The 13,189-nt window shown below is 42.1% G+C and overlaps 1 protein-coding gene across 6 annotated transcripts in view; it reads left to right on the forward strand.

The window, feature by feature from the left end:
• The window catches only part of SERGEF (secretion regulating guanine nucleotide exchange factor), a 150,291-nt gene that overhangs the window by 103,970 nt on the left and 33,132 nt on the right, over positions 1 to 13,189 (forward strand). The window lies entirely within an intron of this gene.

The following is a 13,189-nucleotide window of genomic DNA, read 5'->3' on the forward strand; positions in this document are numbered from 1 at the left end:
GAGCTGCAAAGGGCAGCAGACTGTGTCCTCCCAGCAAAGTCTAGTGTCCTGAGAGGACCCTTAGAACTTGTTTTTTGCTGTGTCTAAGGTAAGAAATTGAGAATATACAGGGCAGGCTCTAATGGTGCAGCGAGCTTTCTGACTTGCCTAACATAGTGTTTAATAAAATTATTGTTGGAGGTTTCTGTCCTTGCCTGCTCCCCCAGTTCTATTTCATTGTATTTCATCACTTTAATTCCTACTGTTCTGGTACAGGGCCAGATGAATTGAGGATGTTAGGGCTTTTTTTTTTTTTTTTTTTTTTTGTGCAAAAGTAGTGTTGTGTCCTTTAGTGGACTCTTCCTACTCTCCTGCCTATTATTGCTCTGCTGATCTGCAGGGCCAAGCAGAGCTGGCAGCAGCCAGGCACAGTTCTCCAAGCTGCTGTTCACCATCCTTCCAGGAAGAAATTGAATTAGGGGCTGTGTTTCTGCTTGCATTTGTAGGTGCTGTCATGCAGTTCTGATCAATGTTGGGTGAGTTTGGGCTAAAGACCTGGTCACAGCAGTCTGTGTGTGCAGGTGGAAACCACCTTGTGAAAATTTGGCTGAGAAATGGTGTATCAGTTACAACTGAGAGAACAGGTGCATTTTGTTGCACACAGGGCAGGTCTTGGCTATGGTTAGAACTATTTGGGAGGAGGAAAATTGGGTTCATTGCCAGGTTTGGAGGTGACCTGAAAGGATTTCTGTAAAATTAAAGGTCTCTACTGTGCAGAGACTTCGATTAATAAGCTCAGTGAGGAATCATAGCTGCAATAATTGTAATTGGAGGCAGGCTTTTGCTGATGAGTCACCTTGTTGGGGCTGTCTTGACTGCCCTCCTTGAGCAAGTGGAAATCTGGAAGAGAGGAATTGGTGTGACCTGTCAGTACCAAGCTGGCAGTAGAAATTGGCACAAGCTAGACCCTGCTGTTGGAGAAAGCCTGGAGAATCAGCACAGCCCTTTGTGCTCAGTTGGTGCCACTTTAGGTCACAGGTGTGTCAAAGTTGTATCCAAAGGGAGAAAAGCAAACCAATAAAGATGATTTCAGCATGAAGGAGTGTGGTAGAAGTGAGAACACCAGGGACTGCCGGGCAGCTTCATCCTTCAGTGGCCCCTTAGATGTCAAAAGTTTTGAGTGTGATCATTTGGAGCTTGCAGAGAATCCAGTCTTAGTAGGAAAACAGTCTTGGCTTTTGCCACTTTTGTGTAAATTTGGTGATGGGTTTATGTGAAAAACACAAGTAGCTCCTGCACTGAAGCATGCATTTGCAAAGTTCAATAGAAGCATGATCTGGTTGTTCCTAAATTTTTGGGGAAAACTGGAGGGAAATAAGAAAACTGTTGGGATTTAGAAGATGAGCTTTGGGGAAAAAAGACATGTGCAACTCAAAAGCAAATAAGTTTGACTCAGAGCAGCTTCACTGAGGCCTGAAAAACTTTCTTTTCTCAATAGTCACTTGCTTTGAGCTTTTCCAGAGATACTGTTTAATTTAGTCCATTGTTGCACAGAAAATTGAATAGTAAGTGAAAATTTTCAAAATGTCTTTGACAAAACTTTAAGAAGTTATTTTTGTCTGTATCCCAAGGGTAAATCCCTTGAGTCCCTGATGGAAAGAGTGTAGAAGCTTCAGGCAGTGATAACTTTCTGCATGCCTGAAATCTGTTTGTATGAAGTTTTACCCAAAAAGGGAAGAGCTAGGGTCCTTTTTGGAAAGTTATAGCTATCTATGCACTAATAATTTGCTGAATAGTCACAGGCTGTTTCAACCTATAAAGTAAATTTTCTGATATTAATTTCTTTGAGGATTAGAAACCTGGAAAGAATAATATGTTCTGACACAGTGTTCTTGGATGACACTTAAATTTAAAATAACATTATATTGTAAATGGTTAAGAATTAAAGAAACAACCAATTGGTAATGTAGGCCTTGAGCAAAGTACAGTATAGGAAGCACTGAAAAATGTTTCTCTGCATGATTAAGAGAGTCTGGTTTGCTGTTTGATTTATTGGCTGGCTGAATGAATTCATTAATTGTGTATGACTACTTTTACTTCTGGGTGGTCATTTTTCATTTCAGATTTCATTACTGAATGAGCTTTTCCTAGGGATGTTCTTATCATCCAAAATTAAATACATGAAAATGTTAGGGAGGCTCAGCCCTCCCTTTTCATCTTGGTATTTTTCATACCATGGTTTTACCAACTGCAGAAAAATTTACTTAGGCTGCAATACCTTAAGTTTTGTGCTCATTACTTGAACACCAAAAGATTTCCTCTTACTGCAGTACAGGCCATGTTCTGTGTTACGATTTTCAAAACAGTGGTATGGAACTAGAAACCTTGTTTGTTAATTAGATGGTGGGGAATGAGACAGACACTTGTTTCTGAAACATTTCAGGTGTTTCAGATGTCAGCATTCAAACATCCTTGTGATTCCATTTGTAGAATGGGAGTTCTGGGAATGCAGCTCAGTGGGAGGTAAGGATAGGTAACATTTGTAAGGAATCGGACTTAGGGAGAGATGCTGAACATCTTGGCTTGTAGTTTCAACACAGTTTTTTTAGGAAGGACTCATTTCTTGGACAGCTTGCAAACAGTATGGTCTGCAAACACTCCTCTCTTCAAGGATCTTAAGGCTTTCAGCTGCATGGAGAAACAGCATTTCAGGAAGCAGATAATGCCACCACTTCAGCAGCCAAGGATGCTGTTCCAGGGAATGGTGCATCTCCTGGGAGGCAGCTCAGCAGAACCTCAGTGGCCTTGCCGGCCCTTCCAGCCAGAGGGCAGCAATCTCTGGATGCGCCCTGGGCCCATAACGGCAGGGGGTTGGATATAGCTATTAGGAATTAATTTTATTCTCAAGTATTCTCCTTAAAGTGAGGGGGGGGAAAAGGGAGTGTAGGGAAATCGTCATGTTCTTCCTTTTCTTTCTTAGCCCTCACTTTCAGGTTTTGTGTTTGCAAGTAGAAGCTGCAGAGTTGTTAAAGACTACAGAGTGAGGACTTTGTCATCCTGTCTCTCCCCCTCAGTTTTGGCTCAATGCTGACCCCTCTTCCTGTAATTGTGTAGCAGATGGGGTGGGTGAATCCCCAAGTTGGCTTTGTGGCAGAAAAGGCTACTGTGATATTTTGACAAATCTGTTCTTGCCTGTGGGCTCTGGCACGCCCAATGTTACCTCATGTGTTTTCTGTGAGAATTATCTCTGACTGTGTAATACAAATAAAAGGTCTTGTGAGGAAAGGAGGTGAATGAGGGAACACTTACCCTCCTGTAAACATATGGATGTGATGAGCAGGAGCCTGGGTAGGAAGCATTTTTCCTGCTAGCTGGCTTGGTCCCATTCAGTACCAACAAGCTGTAATTATTGATCTCTTCCATAGTTTATTTTTTCTCTGCCTTTACAATATTGATACATATCTGTAATGTCAAACTCTAATTTACATCTGCTGTCCAAAATGGGAATAATAGCTCATGCTTCTCTACCAGTCACTCAGCGGAGACTGAATGTAGAGAAATAGAGCCTACAGAAATATGATTATTGCTGTATGCATGATGTCTGTGTGTAGTTTATTTTTAACAATAATAAATTCTGTAGTGCAAAAGGTGAGATTTGTATTACTTTGTTTCTAAAGTCATTAGAATTAATAGAATTTATACTTTTTTTCCAGGTGGATTAAGTGAGCTTTACCTGGGTAGTCATGTACTTAGATAACAAAATATAGCAGAGACATTAACGATGAAACTGATCTGAAGCTGGCTGATAAACACTGTGACAGTGCCATCCTATTTTTGTTCAGAGCTTCCTCCTGCTCCAGGGTTTGTGAAGTGACCTTCTCTCCATAATTTAGGATGCATACTCATCTGAACACAAACACAGCAATGATTCTCACTGGCATAGGGCTAATCAGGGTAAGTAAGAGTCAAAACAGTATTGTCCTCCCAGCAAATAAATGTATTGTGTGAAGTTAGTTTCAGCAGATGAACCCAGCAGCTGACCTTGAAGATCATGCAAATTGGTCTGTTCTGGGTGACAGGATTAAGGCTGGAAATGTCAAATCTTGTTTTGGAGAACATATTTAGCCTGTTTGTGAATATATCTCTGTGTGTGCATATAACTTACAAACACAGATGTGCACACACATGCAAAGAAAGCTCAAATTTGTGAGATCCAGGATATGGATTTGGGGTTTTTTTCCTTAGCATTCATTTGACTTCATTATAAATGAATACTCTGCTGTTGCTGACTGTGTTGTCTCTGTATAACCTGACCTCTTCCTTGCAACACAAGGTCCCTGTCACTCCGTGATGCCTCAGGCCTGGAGCAAAGCTGGAACATGGCAGCAAGGGGCACATGTCCCTCCTGTCCCCTCCTGTTACCCAGGCCTCTCTGGCTGTTGGTTTGCTGAGAAGTGTTTGATTGCTGGTTTGGGGGTGAAGAAGGACATTAGCAAGACAACTAATATCAGATGTCAGCATTCATACACCCTTGTGACTGCATTTGTACCATGGGAGTTCTGGGAATGCACAAGACGAGGAAGTTGGACAAATTCATCATATTCTGTAGCTCAGTCTTGATACAACCAGAATTGGCCCTTAACAACAAAAAGCCCTGTTTAATGTCTGTTATTTTCCACTCTTCTCCAAATAGCAGTCTTGACACCCTGCAGGATGTCAGCCACAGTCTTAAGGACTTGAGAACTCAGATTTTTCTCTCAGTTCTCAGCAATGTATTTGTGCAGTGAGACACTTGACTGCTTTAGGGACATCTCAAGAAACTTGAGCATCTCTAGGGATGTCACATCCTGCAGCCAGAATGTGGTGAGTCAGCACCAAGGATAGCAGAAGTTCAGTCACTTCCTCCTCTTCACTGCAACTGCAGGATGTCACTACTTACAGTTCCCTCCTGTTGAGTAACTTCTGATGTCAGTTCTTTTTTTAATATTTATTCAGTTGGAAGCTGTCTGTAATTTTGGACTGCTTATGAGACTTCTTTTCTTAATATTATCATACTGGGAAATCTGTAGAAATGGTAAAGATTTAGGCCTTGGCATAATGCCTTTACTTCCAAGGTTTGTTATGATGTTAGGAGAGTTGCACCCCCTCAAAGTCAGAGTACAGTAAGGAAAAATTATATGGAAAAATGGGACTGATTATCTTCACAACTGCCAAAATCAGTGACAGAATGGAGCCTACAAAAATATCTGCCATATTAGGACTACTTTTGGAGCTCTTTTGGGTTGTTTCTGGATAACTTGCCACCTAATCCTGTGTGAAAAAATGAGAGAGACTGGGCTTGACTTCAATTCCTGTGCATAGAGGGGTAACTTAATGACAGTTTGCTTTGTGTTGTGGGAGGTAAGTCAGATTTATCATGTTTTGTTTGTTGTTTTTTGTTAATTGGCATTTCTGTTACGATCTGTCTTCTTACACTCCAAAATAAGTTGCTAACTTTTATTTTAAAATGAAAGAAAAAATCTCCAAAATCCCTGCTCCATGCTGTAAATGACATGTTTTTGAAAAGACTCCTATTTCTGCTCTCTTTTCTTTTCCTTTGTTGAAGTTCCTGGGCAAAGCTGAGTGTTTTGATAGTTTAGTACTGCTGTTAGTGGATTTCTCTCCAGGAAAGCTGCAGACACAGGAATCTCACTCTTCATGGGCAGGTAGGAGCACAGCAAGCCACATGCTGCCTGCTCCAGGAGGGCTGGATTGCAGCCAGTGGTGCTCGGTGGTGAATCCACAAGGGTGACAGCTCTGATCTTGTGTTCCCAAAGCTCAAGGCAGAGCTTGCTTCATCATGGGAATTTAGGCAGAGTGATAAGAGGACCAAAGAGAGGAAGAACAAGGAGAAGCCCAGATTGTTACCCAAACTTACCTTAATTTTTTGTTAAAAAATGACCTTAAATAGTTGTTTAAATTGTCACGGGAACAAAATACATAATGAAAAATGAGATTACACTATTAAACTGTCTCCCTGTGGTGACCACTTGTGGGCTTCTCTGCGTCTTTACAGACAGGCTTGAAATCTGTAAGAAATATATTTGTGAACTTTAGGCAGGCCAAACAATGGTGTGTCCCTGGGGTGGAAGCCCATTCACTCTATGCTCATTTTAGACTTTAGATATTTATTATTGTGTCTCAATGTGTAACAGTTACAGCTTTGTCCTCTCCCATGCTTTTAATTTTTAAACTGGAGCTGCAGCACGCTTTCAAATGCCTATGCTACGGGTTCCATGCGATTTTCATGAAGAACCCTGTCAACAAAAAGGATGAAGATTGAACTCAGTGTTGCCTTTCACTCTGTCCTGCAAGTGTATGGAGGGGAAGGGAGGGGGAGATGAGCATTGCCTCCAAGTCAGCTGGAATAAGCAGCATGGCCTTGAATTGACAAAAGCTCAAATCTGAGAGAGAGCACACAATGGTAATAATGAAATATCCCAAGTTATTGCTTGCAGGGCATCAGCAATGAGTGTCTCCTCTGTAATTGCATTCAGTCTTGCTACTGATTTTCTTTATGTGAACCTAAATATTTTAGCTGTGTCTGAGACTTAGGAGCATTTCCTGTTCTTCCACACATCTCCTTCTTGGGAGATTAGTAGCCACAGCATATTGATCATCACCATTTGATTGGGACTTTCCCTTTCTCTCTTTTGCTGCACTCTATGGTACAGCTTCACTTGTGTTCATCCAGCAAGTTAATTGGCCAAGAACCAGTGCAAGTTTCTAGAGGAGGCTCCAAGATTTTTACAGATCTCGAGTAATTAGATGACTGCGTGTTGCTATATTCCCAAAATCAAATAGGTCTCCTTAATTGGAGATAATGTCTTTGACTGGATGAGAGTAACAAGAAAACAAAATGTAATAACACTTACATTGCAAGGACCTCCTTGTTTACAAGCTGCATTTGGCTTTCTTTATTCTTTCATCAGGTCATTTTTCCCAGAAGTGACTAACAGGTCTGTGAATCCCTCGGGTTTTGGTTATAAGAGTTAGTTACAGGCAATGAAGATACCGGATTTCAGAGGGCAGGAGGGGCCAGTTCTAAAGCTGCAATTCTTTATTGAGTCTCACCAGGAATAACTTTGTACTCTTTAAAATGCTCATGTAACTCTGGCTACATCTAATCCTGAACTCAAATCAAGCATTTGTATGTGCACTGCCTTTAATGCGCACATGTGGGTGATCACAATCATGTCTCTCCATCACACTTCCTCAAAGAGATGGACTTATTCATTAGGCATTTGTAGCATCCTGTATTCTTAACTCCCTTTCCTGTGTTTACTTATGGTATTTTTTTGGGTTTTTTGTTGTTTATGGTATATTTTTTGTTTTCAAAGAGACTAGTGAAGGTAAGGAGATTTGTTTCTTCTGTTTTATAAATTGTGTGTTTTGCACTCCCAGTGCTAACTTGCTTACTGGTATGATACACCTGGAGGACAACAGCTTTATTCTTTCCTGTTCCAGTTACCTTCATGGACCAATGTAATTTAACACTAAGGTAATATCTTACATGGCCCATAAAGAGATAATATGATTTTGAATCCTCCTTTTCTGGTTTTCATTTTAGAATGATGCTTGGTTTTGCAAACCCTTAGTTGCCAACTTCAGTTTCAGTACTTGTATAAAAGTTAAGTGCACTTTGGGTACTTCAGTGTAAAATCTAACTTTTCCTAGCTCAGATTTAAAACAGTTTGTACCAAGGCAAAAATATGTCCCCTGTCATCTTGTCCTGTCTGTGGGCTTTGTTATGCTGATGTGTGGTGGTAAGATGTTCCAGAGTATTGTAAAACTATTTTTTGTCTAGATTCAAGGATCAAATTTTCCACTTGGATATCATCCTTGTGTGTAAGTAAATACTTTCCTTGAATTCCTTCATATCCAAAGGCAAACTCAGGCCTGTCTAAAATGGGAATAAGGAAGCTTGCAAACAAGAGTAGCAAAAGGATCGAGTGTGGAGGTCACAGAAGCCAGATCTTAGTTTTGTAAAGGTTTTTCTGTTCTGCCATAAGAGAAAAGCAGGAGCACAATTGTTTTTATTGAATCTCTCTTTAAAAGGGACTTCTTTTTTGATAACTGATTCTGACACACATTCAAAGTGAAACTCGCTGTCTCAACCTCATGGCAGAACAAAGGCCAGCAGATGTAATTACTAAATTCTTGAGATTCAAGTACTGGAGAAATCACCAGAGTTAGCAAGGGCAGTACATTTAATTGCTTGCAAAGGTTATAGGTGCATTTGCTTCTCTGGTTGGAAGGCTGGAATTCAATTTAAAGTGATGCAAGATGTGACCTTGTAAAACTCAGTGCAGATTACTGATAGGTGTGTGAGGGTGTGGGGTCTGCCAGCTCTGCTCAGAAGGAAAGGAGACTGTGAACAGCCCATCTGAAAGTTGAGCCTGTTGGTTGCAAAATGTGTTCAGGAAGAAATGAGCTTGGAAAAGGGAACGATGGTTGTGTTTTACCCTTCCTTATGGTAATATTTGAGGAGAATTGCTTTAGCTAAATCCTTTAGCTATAAAGGACAAAAGATCTCTCAGTGTGAGGGGATTTGGGTAGGAAACAAATGGGAATGGTGATGGAGGGGTATGGATTGAAGGATTAGGATATCTAGTGTCTCTCACTGTTCAGATGCTGAGATGTTGGTATCAGCCTTTAGGAGTCTCCTCTCTGTTCAGTTACAGCTATAATTCCTGGTTTTCACCTTTTCTCTGCTGGCCATGTTTAATTTCCCTTGTCCTTGAAGAAAAAGGAACAATTTCTTACATGTCTAGCCTTTTTTTTCCTTCCTTCTTTGTAAAGGTTGTCATTGCCCATAATCTCTCTCAAGCAGCTGCTGGCTTTTATGCATAGCACCTTGCTAGATGGCTGTAAATTTTTTAGAAGACCACCACTGTTTTCAGTGAGCTAGAAAAGTGTAAGTAACTATTCACACAGCAGGGCTCTTGAAATTCTCTGCTAACTTCTGACTGCAGGTATTGGGGTTTTTTTCCCGGACTGCCAATTTTATATTTTGTCTATCTGCTTTCAGCTTGTGCTTGGGGACCCTCACATTTTCCCCTTAGAAATGTGATTAACCTAGACAACTCTAAAGGAGGAAACATCTGAGCTGTAATTGCCAGTATTTAGAAATATGATTGCTTGTCCAATTCAACAAGCCCTACTTTCTCTGGTATTTTTCCTTTCCTTCCTCTGTCTCTTCAGATTTGCTATCATCAAGAGTTTTTAAAATATATTCACATTTCAGGCTTAAATATAAATTTAGATTAGCTACCATTTAATTAAGATATCATCAGGATAATTAATTTCCTAAGATGGAACAACTAAGCCCTTGTGATTTACAGCCTGTGCCTTGTGATTTTTTTGTTCTGCACTGGAAATTCATGCAGGAGTGACATCAGCTTTGAGATGCCACGTCTGGTCACAGTGCCACCCCCAGCCTGGCTCGCTGGTTGGAGAGAAATGGGGCTGGCTGAGGCTGAAGCCATAGCTGGGGGAAAACTTGACTGCATGGGAAGCAGTGCTTTTCTGGAGCTGCTCTGAGCTATGGACTCATAAATTGGTTGTGGAAAAAAAAAGAAAAAGTACCATATATTTCATGTATTTTAGCTGTGTTGCTCCCTAAGCTCCTAAAAAGCTCTTTCTGTACCTCCATTTTGAGTTCAGTGAGGTAACCTACACAGGAAAAACTCGAACAACTTCGTATGCATTCCACAGAGATTTGCTCCTGGCAACCTTTGAAACAACTTATTAAAAGAAATATTTCTGCATTTGTAACTAATTTTGTAGGAAACAGACTTTGGTTAGCAAATGTGTTTCTATGAGGATGAGCTGATTCATGCTTTTCCTTCTACTTCATAATCTATGCAGATGACTATTACTCTTATCCTTCCCAAGCAGTTCTTTCAGAAATATTTTATAGTAAAACAAAGTATTTTTTTTTCAAAAGTAACAGTAAATTGACTCAGTGGATTGAAAATTAATATTTTATTCTTGAATAAGATGTTGCTTGAGGAAATGAAAAATCAAGACCCATAATAAATATAGCGGGTAAAGATTGGCCAACTGGAAGTTTCTGTATTTTAGATCCAAAATATACATTAGCTGTCGGAGAAATGGTTAGACAGATGGATGTTTAGTGTATGTGGATGGGATTTTTTTCTGGAGTTCTTGATTTAGCAGATGTACAGATGAAGTCTGTAAGATAATAGTGCTGAGCCAAGGCAAAGTTGCTGAGTACAGTGCTTTTTTCTTTTTTTTTTTTTTTTTAAACTTATGACTCATGGGTGAATCTAAACTAGAACTATGTTTAATACTAATATGAAATTCAAATGATGGCTTTCATGGCAGACACTGGAAGTACATCTTTGGATAATCTTAAACCAGGCTCTTCTTTCCTCCTGAATGTGGTCTTCCAACCCACTGTAAAATTTTGCAGTGAAGAAAACTTTAGAAGAAACAAAATTGATGGCCTGGACCATATTTTCAGCATGCTTGTACATAATCAACAACTTTCTGCATTTGCTCTGTTTGCCACCTCATGCCCAATTCTCACCAGTTCTCCAGTATTCAGTGCCAGTTAAGACTCTCAGCTTGCATTTCCAAACCCTCAGCATGTTCTTGTTTTTCCACTGGGCAAAAGCCTCCCTGCTCAGGCGCTGTGCAAACACTTCACCTCTCTGTGCTGCCCTGTCCCCTGCGGTGTCATCGTGCCCTGGGGACAGTGGCTGCCCCAGAGTGGCCCTGTTTGCCCAGCCCTGTGTGCCCAGCTGCCCCTGCAGTGCCCTGGGGTCAGTGGCTGCCCCAGAGTGGCCCTGTTTGCCCAGCCCTGTGTGCCCAGCTGCCCCTGGAGCTCTCCTGGCTGAGCACAGGCACTGCTGCTCTGTCTGGTGCTCAGCTGTGCTCCTTATGGGTATCTCTGATGCTGCTGTGGGCTCCCTCTCTGCAGGAAGGGACTAGGGGAAGCTCATCCCAGCAGCTCAGCTAAAGCCAGGCCAGGAGTGAAAACCTGCTCTGCAGCTTTTTTGGCATGGTCCATTCACCTAAAACTTGATGGGCTTCTTAGGTAATCCTGATGCATTCTAGAATGTGCCGTGCAGGCTCCATCGGTGCCTTTGAGCAGGAGGTGAGGTGTGTAATGTTAGCAGAGCCCTGCCAGTGCACTCAGCATAATGGCTTTATTGGAGTCATTCAGGTGCCTGAGCTGCTTCCAGGCAGGTATAGGCAGACTTCAAGGACAAGATAAGAGCATATCCTGAGCCCTTGCAATTAGTGACTTGAGGTGGTAACCACTAAACAGCAAGTTAGGGAGTTTTGGTTGTTTGTTATTATGTTTGTTGGGTTTGTTGTTTTTGTGGGGGTTTTTGTTATTGGGTTTTTTTTTGTTTGTTTTTTTGCAGCAAAAGGCTGCAACTCCTCCTCCTTTCCCCCCGCTCCCAGAGTCCTGTGAGAAGAGTTTGGAGGTATGGATGCCTGCCTGCAGTCCCTGCAAAAGGCAGCAGTGGATAGCTCCAGCTAGGAGCACCTCGGGCTGTGCTTGTGCCTGATGGCTTTGGCGTTAGCAGGGAGCAGCAGGGGCCGTGCAAAGTGCCACAGTCTGCTCCACACCGAGGGCTGCTTCTGAGGCAGGGAGGTATAAAGGGAGGAGAGAGCTTTCCATGAAGATGCTTCCTCAGGCTAAACAAATGCTATCCTGTGTACTTCCCAGCTGAGGCTTAAAATAGAGATAATAAATTGATACATGTTGTGTTTTGTTTTTGAGCTGGTCTTCAGTCTCCAGATTGGCTTTTAAGTATCTTGTTGCTATGGAGAAAGAACAACTCTCTCTATGCAGTGGGTGAGGAGAGCAGCACTCCTCACAGCGTGGTGCTGTGCTGCCTCTTCATCCTGCAGCTTTTTTTCCCGAGGAAATACTGCTGTTACTGGTGTGCTGCTGTTTGATCTTGTCTGTTCTTGTGATTGATTTCCTCCCCCCTTTTCCTCGTGCCCTTTATGAATGCGCTTTCACCATCTCTGATTTTCATCTCCTCTGCCTTTTTTCTCAACGAGCACTCCCTTCAGTTCCAAATGAAAATTAGACTGTTTGCAAGGAGTTATCCTCTCTCTCCCAGACAATTTCTTTTCTGTATTTGTGGTCGGTGGGAGATACCAGATTTGCGCTGGGCACAGGAAAATACTTTGCTACTGATTCATCTGCTTCTCTTCCTTCATTGTTTTTTTTGGAAGTGAAAATGAGCCGGCACTCTGGCTCTACACACACAGCAGAGACAAAGGGTGTTTATGGAGGTTGCAGCAGCATTATGCATCTGCTGCTGCTGACTCCTTAGAGCAGCAGAGTGTGTCTCAACAGGCAGGCATGTCAGGAGCTGGACATGTCTGGTGTTGGTGTCGCTCTGCTCCGTGTTGTTTCCCTCACCTTGGGCTGGGTGCCCAGGCAGTGCAGGCTGCAACGCAGTTTGCTCACAGGTCATCTCCCCGATGATGAGGTGATGTCTGTGCTGGGGGGAGCGAGGAGGAAGGCCAGGCCCAGGTGGTGGCAGGGAATACAAATGCACAGCCCCATGTACCCCCTCCGTCCTTGGGACGTCAGGGGAAGGAGCAGCTTGTTCAGCCCTGCTGTGTCAGAGCCCTGGAGCTGCACATTCGGGTGCATTGCTGAGGCTGTATCACTGAGAGCTTTTGTTTTTATGCTTCTCCTCCCCTGCTGCTAACTGGGGAACCAGTTAGGAAAATAAGAATGGTATTTTAATTGGAAATACACAAATGAATAGGGAAAACTTGGAATGAGCCAGAGGAAATGCTGTGAAAGCAAATTCACCTCCTTTGCTGGTGGTTGCTTGATATCTAGGGACTGTTCCAGTTATTTTGAAAGGGCTCAGCTCCCAGTGGGACTCTGAAGTGAACAGGCCGCTTTTTCAAGGCCATCTGCTGAGCTTCTGGGTGCTGCTTATTTCTGGAGACCTCTGAAAAAATCTTGTTGTCTACTTGTTTCATCAATGAGAATGCCATGTGCATACCAGATTGACCCAATTTTTTCCTTTAATTTGCTATATTAAATTGAATCTGTCTCCATTTTCTGAATTATCTCTGATCCCCTGCGGTGTGAAGGAAGGCTGCTCATCTCCTGCTGCTTCTCTGAGCTGATATTACATTGTTGAATTGCTTGTTGCTC

Source organism: Zonotrichia albicollis, chromosome 6 (assembly GCF_047830755.1).
Source record: "Zonotrichia albicollis isolate bZonAlb1 chromosome 6, bZonAlb1.hap1, whole genome shotgun sequence".
In the NCBI taxonomy this organism is placed as follows: Eukaryota; Metazoa; Chordata; class Aves; order Passeriformes; family Passerellidae; genus Zonotrichia; species Zonotrichia albicollis.